Source organism: Sorex araneus, chromosome 1 (genome assembly GCF_027595985.1).
Source record: "Sorex araneus isolate mSorAra2 chromosome 1, mSorAra2.pri, whole genome shotgun sequence".
NCBI lineage: Eukaryota > Metazoa > Chordata > Mammalia > Eulipotyphla > Soricidae > Sorex > Sorex araneus.
Window position 1 is genome coordinate 96,188,737 of NC_073302.1, and position 15,684 is coordinate 96,204,420.

Genomic DNA, 15,684 nt, shown 5'->3' on the forward strand with positions numbered 1-15,684 from the left:
AAGCACAAAAAAACGTGTCTCTATGACATACATAGATACAAAGATCCTCAACAAAATAATAGTGAATCTAAACCAACAACACAGCAAAATATCATACAACATGGCCAGTGGGATTCATCCCAGGGATGTAAGGGTGATTTAATATACACAAATTATTCAATGTAATGTATATAAAGAAATATAAAAATCACATCATATTATCAGTAGATGCATGAAAAGCCTTAAAATAGGAGCTGAAATAATTTTCCTCAACATGATTAAAGCCATTTAATCCTCAACATAATTAAAGCCAGAATCCCACAGCAAACATACTCAGTGGCAAAAGCTTAAAGGTTTTCTTCTAAGATGACACACAAGACAATGACATTCACGATCACCACTACTATCCTATATACTATCTACTTTATTGTAAAGTGGCAGGATAAAAAAATCAATAGGAGAAAAATTTATGGTTTTTCTATGTTCAAGTACTGAATAGAAGAGAAAGAAATGGAAAAAAGCCATTATCTTCACAATTTACTTCAAAAAAGCAGGTATCTAGTAAACAGCTTAACAAAATAGGTAAAAGACATGTACAAAGAAAATTGCAAAACACGTTCAGAGCCGCGATTCTAACTAGACCCCAGGACACACTGTTTTCATCCTTTATCTGTGGGAGATGGAAATTGAGGCACACCGTGGGCACCGTGGGCAACGTTTCGGGCACCCTCTGCTATCCCAGCCATGGGTTATTCTCCCCGCTCCATATACCATAAGAACCATAAGTTACCCTCTTAGTTGGAACTTTCACTAGGTTAACTTCACCACCAGAAACACATTAGCCAATAACTCATGAAGCCCACCTCAATTAATACTGCATCATAAGCAGAATACTAACAGTGAGCGTGACGGGCTAAACTACATAGATCACAATGGTAAAGCAAAACAGAACCCCACCAAGCTTACTTATTGAAGAAGCTAGTCCAGAAGACCCCAACAGCAATGAAGTGCTAGACAACCTCTCTGACAGGGAATTTAGAAGGAAGCTACTGAGGAAGCTTCGGGAGCTAAAAGAAACAATGGAAAGCAATGCCAATAAAATACAAGAGGATTTGAAGGTAGAAATGTGGAAAATGCGAACAAAATTACAAATGAAAATGTCAGACCTGAAAAACCTGGTAGGCAAATTAAAAAACTCAGTGGAAGGCCTCAGCAGCAGAGTAACAGCTGCTGAGGACAGAGTCAGTGAGCTCGCGAAGATGAAGGCCAGAGACTCTCTAGAAATGGTGGTGGTCACTGCAAGCCGGAGGATGCTCCAGACCCCAAACTGGGTCAACAACACCGGGATGCCAGACAGAGAAAGTGCAGCCAACCCGCCTTCTCCAGATGGAGTCCCAGCGACACTGAGCTTCTACTAACATGGCTCTGGTATGTGGGACTGGGATATCTCTCCAAATGCGTAAGCGGCCGCTTGACCTTTCCTGAGCGGTCATTATCCCAGAGGCACAGAAACCAATCTCGGAACGCAGCAGCTGCTGGTAGCTACACTCCTGAACTGTGGATTAAGCTACGGCCCCACGCAGCCATGGGAGGAGAAGGGTTTTTGTCCCTTGGCGTTTTCTACTTTGAGGCAGTATGGTGACCACCACTGTTCAGAGTCAATTGGACAGAGAGGTTGGAGCTTGCAGTGATGGGATGCACGGGGAATCTCGCAATGGGGGCGCAGAACCGGCCCTGATTCCTGCCCAAATGAGACCCCGAGCAGCTGCCCACGAGCAGCTCCCCTGCTCTTGATCCCAGAGGCACTAAACCAATCTAGGAATGCAGCGGATGCTGGCAGAAATACCTCTGGACTTAATACCAGACGTATTAATCCCAAAACTGGGTGGCCACTTTCACAACCATGCATCATCATATGCTCTTTGTTATCAACAATAGAAAACATACGATCTAATGATGACATTCCAACAAGGCTGACTGTTGGAGGGAAAACTCCAAATAATGATAGTGAGTTTTCTGTCGAAAATTGAATGCAATCAAAGTAAGGAGAGAGTAAAGTGAAAAATCATCTGCCACACAGGCAGAGGGAGAGTGGGAGGGGGTGTATGCTGGGGTTCTTGGTGGTGGAAACATGTGGACTGGTAAAGGGACGAGTGTTTGATCATAGTATGACTGAGACTTGATCATAAGAGTCCTGTAACTGTTCTCACGGTGATTCAATTAAAAATAAACAAATAAATAAATGAGCAGAAAATGGAAAAGAGACTCACAATCCAGAAACAGATAGCAAGAGAAGATCATGATGAAGCCAAGAGGAGTAACATAAGAATTATTCGAGTCCCAAGGGACAGGAAGAAAACCCTGATGAAGAAACTGTCAAAGACATCATTGCTAAGATATTCCTAGAGCTGAAGAAAACATGTGCGACATTCAGGAAGCCTGAAGGGTACCAGCTAGAATAAATCTAAGTAAAAATACCCCAAGACACATCCTGATCAAAATGACCAAAACCTTAGATAGAGACAAAATCCTGAAAGCAGCAAGATCAAAGAAAGAAATTGTCTATGTAGGAGCATCCTTAAGATTCACAGCCGACTTGTCTAATGAATCCGTCATGGCCCCAAAACAGTGGTGGGATATAGTGAAAAAACTCAATGAAATAAATGCCTCACCAAAAATATGTTACCTGGCTAGACTCCATTCATAACAGAAGGAAGCACATAGTTTCACAGATAAACAACAGCTCAGGAACGTCATAGACTCAAAACCATGGTTACAAGAACAACTGAATGGGCTGCTTTAGGACAAGACAGTCCCCTCAAATACACCAAATTTCAGCAGAAAATGGGACAAAACCCCATAACAGTAATCTCTCTCAATGTGAATGGGCTAAATGCACCAATTAAAAGACACAGAGTGACATGACAGATTAGAAAATTGAACCCAACCTTCTGCTGCCTGCAGGAAACATATCTCAAAAGTCAGAGCAAACACAGGCTTAAAGGCTAGAAAACAATCCTACAGGCAAACAACTCCCATAAAAGGCTGAGATAGCCATCCTAGAACAAACCACATTGATTTCAGAGTGAAGAACGTCACAAGAGACTGGAGGTCATTTATTATTGATAAAGTTCTTTCTGTACAACAGGAAAAACTAACAATGCTAAATATTATGCACCTAACAAGGGACCAGCAAAGTACTTAAAACAACTACTGATAGACTCGAAGAAAGACATCGATAGCAACACAATACTAGTGTGAAACTTCAAAACCGCTTTATCACCTCTTGATAGAGTCAAGGTTGGCAAGGACATACTGCATCTTATGGAAGAAATGGAGGAAAGGGACTTAGTAGATACATATAGGACACTTCATCCTCAAAAAACTGTATACACATTCTTCTCAAGTGTGCATGGAACATTCTCCAAGATAGACCACATGCTGAGCCACCAAACATACCTTCATAAAATTAAAATGATAGAGATTGTATCAACGATCTTCTCAGACCACTATGCGCTGAAATTAGAAATAAATCACACACACAACAGAAAACTAAATCAAACACCTGGAAATTAAACAGCTCACTATTAGACACCGAGTGGCTTAGAAAGGATATCAAAGAGGAAATCAAAAGATTCCTGGAAATGAACAAAAATGAGGACATGAGTTACCAAAACTTATAGGACACAGTAAATTCTATGTCAAGAGGAAAATTTATAGCTTTACAAGCATTCCTCAGGAAGGAGGAGTGAGCCCACATAAGTAACCTAACCTCACAGCTTAAGACTTTGGATAACGACCAACAAAAGGAACCCAATCTGAACAGGAGGAAGGAAATAATAAAACTCAGAGCAGAAATTAGTGAGATGGAAACCCAAAAAACCGAAAGATTAATGAAACCAAGAGCTGGTTCTTTGAGAAAATAAACAAGATCGATAAACCTCTAGCAAGACTCACAAAAAAAGGGAGAGAGGAAAACCCTAATAAACTGAATCAGAAATGAAAAGGGGGACATTACAAGAGAAATTCAAAAGATCCTCAGAGATTACTTTGAGAATCTTTATGCTACGGAACATGAAAACCTAAAGAAAATGGATAAATTCCTAGATACCTATAGGCTCCAAAGGCTGAACCAAGAAGACCCTGAATACATGAACAGACCTATCAACATCAAGGAAATTGAAACGGTAATAAAAAAAGTCTCCCCAAGCACAAAAGTCCTGGCCCAGATGGATTCACTAGTGAATTCTTCCAAACCTTTAAAGAGGACTTACTTCTAATCCTCTTTAAGCTTTTCCAGAAAATTGAAGTATCAAAAACACTTCCAAACAGTTTCTATGAAGCAAATGTCACCATGATACCAAAAGCAGACAGAGGTACCACAAAGAAAGAGAATTACAGACAGATATCCCTGACAGATGCAAAGATCATTAAAAAAACATTAGCAAATAGAATCCAACGGCTCATCAAAAAGATCAGATCATACACCATCACCAAGTAGGATTCATCCCAGGGATGCAAGAATGGTTTAACATTCGCAAGTCAATCAACAGAATTCATCATATCAATAAAAGAAATAATAAGACCCATATGATCATATCAATAGATGCAGAGAAAGCATTTGACAACATCCAGCACCCATTTATGATGAAAACTCTCAGCAAAATGGGCATCGAAGGAACTTTCCTTAATATAGTAAAAGCCATCTACCAAAAGCCCATGGCAAGTATCATTCTCGCTGGGGAAAAAACGAAAAGCCTCTAAGATCGGGCACAGGACAAGGTTGCCTGCTTTTGCCACTCCTATTCAATATAGTACTGGAAGTCCTGGCCATAGCAGTTACAAAAGTAAAAGATATCAAGAGCTTACAGATAGAAAAGGTTAGGTCAAGTTATCATTATTTGCAGATGATATGATACTATGCTTAGAAAACCCTAAAACCTCAACAGAAAAGCTCCTAGAAACAATAGGTCAATATAGTAAAGTGGCAGTCTACAAAATCAACACCCAAAACTCCATGGCTTTCTTATATACCAATAATGAAAGAGAAGAAAGAGACATTAAAAAATAATCCTGTTCACAATAGTACCTGAGAAAACCAAGTACCTTGGAATCAGCTTAACCAAAGATGTGAGGGACCTATACAAGGAAAATTACAAAACACTACTTCAAGAAATAAAGGAGGACACTAGGAAATGGAGACACATCCCCTGCTCATGGAAAAGGAGTATTAACATTATCAAAATGGCAATACTGCCCAAAGCATTATACAAATTTAATGTGGTCCCTATCAGGATGACATTTTTCAAATAAATAGACAAAACACTCCTAAAATTCATATGGAGCAATAAACCCCCATGAATAGCTAAAGCAATCCTTGGAAAAAAGAAGATGGGTGGCATCACCTTCCCCAACTTCAAACTCTACTACAAAGCAATAGTAATTAAAACAGCATGGTATTGGGATAAAAACAGACCTGCTGACCAATGGAACAGAGTTGAATATCCCCAAATATATGGCCACTTAATCTTTGGCAAAGGAGCAAGAAATGCAACGTGGAACAAGGAAAGCCTCTTCAATAAGTGGTGTTGGGAAAACTGGATAGCTACCTGCAAAAAAATGAACTCTGACCTCTGTCTAATGCCAAGCACAAAAGTCAGATCAAAGTGGATTAAAGATCTCAATAACATACATGAATCTATAAGGTACATAGAAGAAAATGTAGGCAGAACTCTCCATGACATTGAAGCTAAAAGCATCTTTAAGGATGAAACAGCACTGACCATGCAAGTGGAAGCAAACATCAACAAATGGGACTCCATCAAACTAAGAAGCTTCTGCACTTCAAAAGAAACAGTGACCAAAATACAGAAAGAGCCCACAGAATGGGAAAGAGTATTTACCCAATACCCATCTGATAAGGGATTAATATCCAGGATATACTAAGTCACTATTAGAATTATATAAGAAAAAAACCTCCAACCCCATCAAAAAATGGGGAGAAGAGATGAATAGAAGGTTCCTCAAAAAAGAAATACAGATGGCCAAAATGCACATGAAAAAATGCTTCACATTTCTAGTCATCAGGGATATACAAATCAAAACAACAATGAAATATCTCACACCATAGAGACTGGAACACATTCAAAAGAACAATAGCAACCAGTGCTGGCATGAATGAGGGGGAAAATGAACGCTCTTTTATTGTTGGTCCAGCCTTTCTGGAAAAAAAAATTTGGACAGTTCTTCAAAAACTAGAAATTGAACTTCCATATGACCCCCCAATACCACTTCTGGGAATATCTCCCGAGGATGCAAAAAAGTACAGTAGAAATAACATCTGTACATATATGTTCATTGCAGCACTATTCACAACAGCCAAAATCTGGAAACAGCCCAAGTGCCCAAGAACAGATGACTGGTTAAAGAAACTTTGGTTCATCTACACAATGGAATACTATGCAGCTGTTAGAAAAGATGAAACCATGAAATTTATATATAAGTGGATGGACATGGCGAGTATCATGCTAAGTGAAATGACTCAGAAAGAGAGGGACAGACATAGAAGGACTGCACTCATTTGTATAGATTAACAAAACGTGAGACTGACACCCAAGGACAGTAGATAGATACAAGGGCCAGGAGGATTGCCCCATAGCTGGAAGCCTGATTAATGAGCAGAGGGGATAAGGCAGATGGAATAGAGAAGGGATCACTAAGAAAATGATGGCTGGAGGAATCAGTCAGGATAGGAGATGCATGCCGAAAGTAGATAGTGGAACCAAAAATGATGACTTCTCAGTGTCTGTGTTGCAAGCCATAATGCCCAAAAGTAGAGAGAGAGTATGGGAAATATTGTCTGCCATGGAGGCAGGGGGAGGGTAGGAAAGGGGGTTTTCCTGGGATATTGGTGTTTAGGAATGTGCACTGGTGGAGGGATGGGTGTTTGATCGTTGCGTGATTGTAACCCAAACATGAAAACTTGTAACTATCTCATGGTGATTCAATAAAATTTAAAAAATATTAAAAAAAGAGGCAGTAGGATGTATGGAATCTGCAATGTCAGTGGCATAGCTATTAACACTTTGGATTATATGTGATCATACAACCTGAGGTATTTTTTTATTAGAGACTTTATGATGCTTTAAAAATTGCTCTGAGTAGCAGGTAGTGGTTCATCTTAGTTATAATTTTATTTTTTTATTTTTTAAATTTTTAAAAATATTTTTTTATTGAGTCAACATGTGGAAAGTTACAAAGTTTTCAGGTTTAAGTCTCAGTTATACAATGTTCGAACACCCATCCCTTCACCAGTGCACATATTCCATCACCAAGAAACACAGTATAGCTCCACCCCGCACCCCCACACCCATAGCCCCCCCACGCCCCTAGCCCCCACACCCTTAGTTCCCCCCACCTGTGTAACTAATACATTTCACTTTACTTTCACTTTGATTGCATTCAATATTTCAACAAAATTCACTATTATTGTTTGGAGAGTCTCTCCCCTAAAGTCGGACCTGCTGAAAAAGGAAGTATTAGATAATTTGTTTTCTATTGCTGAGAATGAAGAGGTATGAGGTCGAGTGACCACACTTAGCAGCCTCAAGGTTTTGGGTTTCTGTATTTTAGTATTTTAGTAACTAAGTCCAGAGAGATATCTGCCAGAAGTTGCATCGTTGCCAACTTGTACTTCTCAGTTACATTATATTCCACATATAAGTGCAATCTTTCTATGTCTGTCTCTTTCTTTCTGACTTATTTCACTCAACATGATACTTTCCATGTTGATCCATTTATATGCAAATTTCATGACTTCATGTTTTCTGACAGCTACATAGTATTCCATTGTGTAGATGTACCAGAGTTTCTTTAACCAGTCATCTGTTTTGGGGCACTCTGTTTTTTTTCCAGATTCTGGCTATTGTAAACAGTGCTGCAATGAACATAGAAATACAGATGTCATCTCTATTATACCTTTTTGCCTCTCCGGGATATAGTCCCAGGAGTGGTGTTGCTCGGTCAAATGGAAGCTCAATTTCTAATTTTTTGAGAATCGTCCATATTTTTTTCCAAAAGGGCTGAACCAGTCGGCATTCCCACCAGCAGTGAAGAAGAGTCCCTTTCTCCCCACATCCACGCCAACACCGGTTGTTTTTGTTTTTTGGGATGTGGGCCAGTCTCTGTGGTGAGATGATATCTCATGGTTGTTTTGATCTGCATCTCCCTGGTGATTAGTGATATTGAACATTTTCTCATGTGCCTCTGAGCCATTCAGATTTCTTTTTTGGGAAAGTTTCTGTTCATTTCATCACCCCATTTTTTTGATTGGGTTGGCAGTTTTCTTCTTGTGGAGTTCAACTAGTGAATTGTATATCCTTGTTATCAACCCTTTATTGGATGGGTACTGTGTAAATATCCTTTCCCATTCTGTAGATTGTCTTTGTACTTTGGTCACTATTTCTCTTGAGATGCAGAAGCTTCTTAGTTTGAGGTAGTCCCATTTATTTATCTCTGTTTTCACTTGCTTGGCCAGTGGCGTGTCAGCTTTGAAGATACCTTTGGCTTCAGTGTTGTGGAGGGTTTTGCCGACCTTGTCTTCAACGTATCTTAGGGATTCTGGTCTGATGTTGAGGTCTGTAATCCATCCTCCCCTCCCATTTATCTACTAAGCTCACATAATTTTCATTCTTATGTAAATTTGTTTTAATATTTTGGAATTTATTTGATGTTAAATTTAGATTAATTTAAATATTCTAAAAGTACTTATGTTAAAGTAGTGTGTAATTATTGGTTGAAATGAAGCAAAGCAGACTATATAATGAAGTAAGGAGTTTTATGCCACTTCTCGTTTTTGAACATTTGAGTTTGAGACATATTATCCTGCTTCATTCCTTGTTCATCAAGCCTGTATAATATCTGTATACATATGAAGGGCTTTTTTGTAATAAATAAAATTTAAAAAATAAAAAAAATTTAACAAAGAAAATTGCAAAACACTACTAAAAGAAATAAACAAGAACATGAGGAAATAGAACTATATTCCCTGTTCGTGTATCATAAAAATTAATATTGTCAGATGGCAATACTCCCCAAATAATTATACAAATTCAAATAGTTTATGTAAGAATACTCATGACATTCATTAAATAAGTAAGTCAAACACTCCTGAAATTCATATGAATTAATACTCCTCCCATGAATAACCAAAGCAGTCCCAAGGATAAAGAAATGGGATGTATTATTCTCCCCAACCTCAAAGTTTACTACAAAGAAAAAGAATGCCCTGACATATAAGCTAACCTTTGATTAAAAAAAGATCAAAATGTATGAATTTGGACAAGGAAAGCCTTTTCAACAATTAGTACTGGATAAAATGGTCAACCACATGCAAGAAAGTAGTCAGACCCCTCCCTAAATTCACACATAAAAGTAAAATCAAAATTGTTTTTGTGTGTACACATTTAGTTTTATTGTAACAAAGCAATTTGTACACTTTTTAATGTTTGAAACTGAGCGTCTTTCCTTTCCAGTGAAACAAAAAAGAAATTTAAAAATAAAACAGGAACAAAATTACAATAGAGAATGTCAATTCCAAATAAGGTCCTACAGGTACTGCTGATTCTCCCATAGAGTGGCAGGGCTCAAGTCATCATTAGGAAAGAATTTTATTTTAAAAGTGTCACCTTAAACTGCAAGGATGTCCATTAAACATCACAATTAAACATGCCAAAGGAGAAGCCATGTTGTCAAATGCCCTCTTAACCCACCCACACATCTCAAACCCACCCTTTTGCTTACCTTCTATAACCCCATTTTTTAAAAAGATTTTTCTTCTTTTTTTAAACAAGAGAAAGTAGACAGATACATGTTGGTAAATGCTAAGTCCATATTCACATAGAGACACAGTGTCATCTCTGAGCCCAACATATAGAGAAAGGAGGAAAAAAAGCTAGAATTCTATGCACTACAACACAGTGGCCTGGTCCCTCCAGCTTCCAGCAGAGCTAAGGGTACAGAAGGTCTTTCTTTTTTCCCACAGTGCACGGTGGTGTGGATACCATAATGTCTGTGTTGAGACGAGAAGTGATCAAAATTAATTTGGAACAGAAACCAGTAGAGCCTTTCCCCACTAAACTCTGTTTAAGGTATTTCCCCGAATTAAGTTGAGAACCATGGTGTAAAGGAGAGAAAAGAGACCTCAAAAACAGGGCGACTGAGCACTGGGAGTGGGGGCTGGGGGGTGCGGAGATAAAAGAGAAAAAGACTGTAACTTGCTCCCAGGGACTGGAGAAAATTTTAAAAGATTGGAATCCGTCAGTGTTCCATTAGTCATCTTCTCCTTCATTCTCCTCTCCTTCCTCTCCCTCATCATCATCTTCATCTTCACCTTCATCTTCATCCCCTTCTTCATCAATATCTTCCAATCCTTCTTCTTCTTCATCATCGTCGCCATTTTCTTCTCCTTCCCCTTCTTCATCATCCATGTCAGAAACCAAGTAGTACTGCAATGGGTTTGGCCAGATGTCATCTTTGACGACCTCACCGAGTTCATCTGCATCAGCATCCGAATGGTCAGTGAGCCAAGTGAAGAAGCTCTTGGGGTCCTCATGCTGTCTCTTCCTGCTGGCTTTACTCTGTATTTCACTTGAGCGTTTCATCAAATACTTTCCAGATTTCCATTTGATTTCAGTGGCCTTTGAAGATGGATCACCACTTTCATTCAGATGAAATTCTTTGGAGAGAACTTTATTTGCAAAGTAAGGGTTTTCATAAAAATAAAAATCTATTCTGTAACCTGATTTAATATCTTCAAATTGTCACTTCAACTATTGTCAAATAATACAGCTCCTCTTCATCCTCCTCCCCAAGCAGCGTGGACACTTGTGGATGATTGACAAATGACGTTACCCAAAAGTTGGGGATTTTGGCGATCAATTCTGACCTCTTCTGGAAAAATGGTTGGTGGGGTTTCTTATATTTCTGTTCTACTTTCAAAATCTCCTCACTGGCTTGCTCATTAAGTCTGTCTATTTCATTTTATACTTCATCAATATGTTCAATCGCTTCCTGCTGCTCTTTTTCTGAGGTCTTGTCTGACCGAAGTGGTTGGAGTTGAGCTCCTTTTTACTGACTTTGGCTGGGGCACCGACATGGTGCTGCTCCACGAGGGGGTGCGGGGAGGCTAGAAGGGTAGGCGATAGGGGGACGACAGCGGCTTCCTCTCTTCCTCTCTCACCACACTGCGCGGCTCTGCTCGCTTCATTGCTCCTCCCTTGCTCGCTCTCCTCACTCACTCCCAAAATCAAAATTTATTAAAAATCTCAATATCAGACTTGAATCCATAAGTTACATTGAGGAAAACATTAACAAAATTCTCCATGAGATTAAAGCTAGAGCACCTTTAAAGAATCAGTGTCACTGATTAAGCAAACAGAAGCAAAGATGAACAAATGGGACTACATTGAATTAAGAAGTTTCTGCATCTCAAAGGAAGCTATGACCAAACACAAAGACATCCCACAGATAGGGAGAAAATATTTTTCCAGCTCTCATCTCTCATCTGATTGTTAGTATTCAAGATATATAAGCACTAGTAGAACTTTACAAGAAAAAAAATCATCTCTCTCTCTCTCTCTCTCTCTTTCTCTCTCTCTCTCTCTCTCCCTTCGCCCCTTTTGGACATTGGGTTTGTAATATTGATACTGAGCAGGCAGGGGGTGGGGAGTGGAGTGATGGGAACACTGGTGCTGGGAAACGTACACTGGTGGATGGCTGGGTGTTGAAATACTATATGAGAAGTCATGAATAGAAATCTTTTAAAAAAATATACAAATGGTGAAAGGCATATGAAAAAATTCTCTTAATCACTAATCACCAAGGAGATGCAAATTGAAACAATAATGAGCAATCTCATAGCAGAGAGACTGGGCATGGATGCAAGGAAATAGACCATTATGGATGGAAATACTGAATGGTTCAGTCTTTTTGGAAATAAATATGGACACTTCACAAAAAAATTAGGAATTGAGCTTACATATGACCCAGCAATTCAACTTCTTGGAATATACCCCAAAGGTCCAAAAGCACAATGCATAAAATACATTTGCATTCCTATGCTCATTACAACACTATTCACAAGAGCCCAAATCTGGAAACAACCTCAGCATTTGAATTCAATTCCTTATTGGCATTCTTGAGATCATCAAGTTCCCAAGAACAGATGACTGGATAAAGAAGCTATGGTACATATATACAGTGGAATATTACTAAGCCATAAAAAGATTAAATCATGCAATTTTCTGCTCTTTGGATGATTTGGAGAGTATTATGCTGAAAGAAATTAGTCAGTGGGAGAGGTACAGACATAAACTGATCTCTTGTATGTGGGATATATAGAAACAGGAGGGAAATAAGAAATGGACAAAGGCAATAGAAACAAGAACACTAGATGAGAATTGAACTTGTCTCAGTAGCAAGCATCCCACTGGAGTGGGGTAGGAGGGAGAGGTGCAGGACAGTCAGTGAAGGGAACACTGAAGTCATATATGATACCCTATCTGTAAAGTATAGACAACCTCAGAACTGTAAAGAAAGAAGAGGAGGGGAAGGGAGGGGAGGGAAAGACAGGAGGAGGGAAGGGGAGGGAAGGGAGGGTGAGGAGTGGAAGAAAGGAGAAGGGAGGACAGGGGAAGGGGAGGGGAGGGAGAGAAGAGGTGGAGAGGGAAGAGGATAGGAAGAGAGGGGAGGGAAGGGAAACTGTAAACATTTGTTGAGAGAAGAGAGCATTGGAAAGAAAAATGTTGGAATATGATATGACCAAAATGCAATCATAAATTTGTAACTTATGGTGACTCAATAAAAAGTAATTTTTTAACAAGTCACAGATATTATAGTATAAAGACAAAAGTCTGGAATTTGTCATTTTAAAAAGGATACATACTCAAAGTTACAAATCTCAGTTTGGGGGGGTCCTAAACAATATATAATTAGGGGAATGGCACTTTTAATAAAAGAACTTATATTAATAGAAAATTCAGTACAGAATCAATATGAATTTAGACTAGAAAAAAATCCAGTAGGTTGTGATTTTTGAGTTGGCAAATACCAAAGATAGCACCAAATACAGAAAAACAACATATGTTTACTAAGTAACAGTTTGATCTAAAGTATTATTTCTATAATAATTTGTTCATTCATTTTTATGCTTATTCTTTGATTGTCTCACATAATAATTTCTGCAATATACTTTGCATAAAATAGAATAAATATTTTTAGCATTTTTGAATTGTTTCGTATTGTTGATGGTTTTGAGTAAACAATTAGGTAAAGTCCTCTGCTTCTGACATTACATGCTTGATGATAGAAAAACACTTCCACTACCACCTTCAAGCTCTTTTTGGTAAGGTTTGTTCACTTAAATCCAAGACTAGGCACTGAAATGATATATTAAACCCTGTGTACTTATCTCAGAATCCCTGGCATAGTAAGTACTAGGAAAATTTACTAAAAGGAATTCCTGTTCCTGATGGCTAAAAGTAACTTACTTTTTCATTGAAGTGGCCATTTTTAAATTAAATATCTATTAGATATCTATCAAATTGACAAGTATGTTTTTTATATGATAACTTTAGCCACATATTCTGCCCAGTATGTGCAATATAATATCTGGACTCAGCATCTGAATTGAAATCTTATTATTTTCTTGCTGATGTTTCTATATTCCCCCAAACATAAATCTATATTCCTTATAAATCCAGGAATGGGACTAAGATCATTCCAAAGCATGCTGCATTTAATGTAACAGCCAAGGTTCTATGAGGGCACTCCTGATAAATACAGCAAATAGAATTATTGAAATAATATTTTAAAGGTATCTTAGTTAAAAGCACACTCTTGGACTGAGATATAGCACATGAGATGATTCCATGTTGCTCCTGGGTACCACAAACGATCCCTGACCGTTGCCAGGAATAACTTGTGAACACAAATCCACAAAAATCCCATGAGGACTGCTATGCATGGCCCCCAAACAAAAGCAAAACAAAAGATAAATCAAAAAGCACACCTGAAATTAGAAAGGTAAAAGGAAATATGTTATTACATTCACTTTAGAAATTATATTTTCTTTCCTTAATTTGTCTGAAAATTTCCTTAATTTGTCTATGAATTCAATGGATGGAATTCTTTAGTCTTAAGAACACCTAAGAATGTATTGGGGGGGAGGGGGCTGGAGCGGGCAGGGCGGGTAGGGCTTTTGCCTTGCATGTGACCAACCCGGGTTCAATTCCCAGCATCCCATATGGTCCCCCAAGCACCGCCAGGAGTAATTCCTGAGTGCATGAGCCAGGAGTAACCCCTGTGCATCGCCGGGTGTGACTCAAAAAACAAAAATAAAAATAAGAATGTATTAAGGAGTCTACATTTTAATTATAGCATAAATCTGAAATTTACAAAAAAGCAGTTTAAACCACTATTCTCCAACTACATTGTAATTATGACTTACATGCTTTCCTTTCGTTTCTTAATTTTTGAAGTTGTATAACCTTAAACAATGTTAGATTTGGAAGCAAGGATAAATCTCACACTTACACAGAATTTTTTAATGTCATTTCATCTTTTAAAAAGCTTAGTATGAAAAGAAAAGATGAATGATAAAGCATTTCTTACTTTTGTGCTTTCTCCAAGCAAAATAAGAGCATAGTTAAAAGTTTATGTATTAGTGAATAGTTCATTTCATCATTCTAGTAAGAATCAAATGAAAGAGAAACATCTGTTCTCAATAATTTTTCCTTTCTCCATCCCAGCAAACTGCTCCCAGCATGGAAAAACTCTGCAGTGCCATAAAGAGCCCCTTTACTTTTAAACAGACCATTAAGTTAAGGGCAGGCCCATATACTATCAAAAATATTGAATGCAAAAAGAATTGAATGTCAGTGTTATTGCTGTTTCATTATAAAGTAACTTATTGATTTTCCTATACCTTATCATCTGTCGAGGATCAGTGCCAAGGGCTCTTTTTTTTATGAAATACGACATTCGTCTATTTAGCTGCTGATAATTAGACTGGATAGGGAAAGTCCCTTTTTAAATGTTAGTCTTGTCTTCACCAATTCAGGGAGGAAAATTGAATGGGATATGTTGAATCTTAATGTTTCCTTTTGTCTTCCAGATCACTCCATAGTATCAGGCAACAGACTGCAGTTCTGCATCACACTGTACATGCCCAGATTTTGAAAGTGGTGAAGGCCCAAAGCAGAACAGTCATTTTGAAAGACTTGCATCATTTTCTGGCACACATCTGAAAGAACAAAGGTAACTGGTGTTGGCGTGGATGTGGGGAGAAAGGGACTCTCCTTTACTCTGGTGGAAATGCCCACTGGTTCAGCCCTTTTGGAAAACAGTATGGTTGGTTCTCAAAAAATTAGAAATTCAGCTCCCATTTCACCCAGCAATACCACTTCTGGGAATATATTCTGGAGAGGCAAAAAAGCATAGTCAAAATGACATCTGCACTTGTATGTTCATTGCAATACTGTTTACAATGGACATAATCTGGAAAAAAACAGAACAGATGACTGGTTAAAGAAACTTTGGTACATCTACACAATGTAATACTATGCAACTGTTCGAAAAGATGAAGTCATGAAATTTGCATATAGGTGGATCAACATGGAAAGTATCATGCTAGGTGAAATGAGTCAG

The 15,684-nt window shown here is 38.3% G+C and overlaps 1 pseudogene; it reads right to left on the bottom strand.

Annotated features, from left to right (window-relative positions):
• Positions 1 to 10,307: 10,307 nt before the first annotated feature.
• LOC101539722 (protein SET-like) overlaps positions 10,308 to 15,684 on the bottom strand; it is a 169,166-nt pseudogene continuing 163,789 nt past the window's right edge.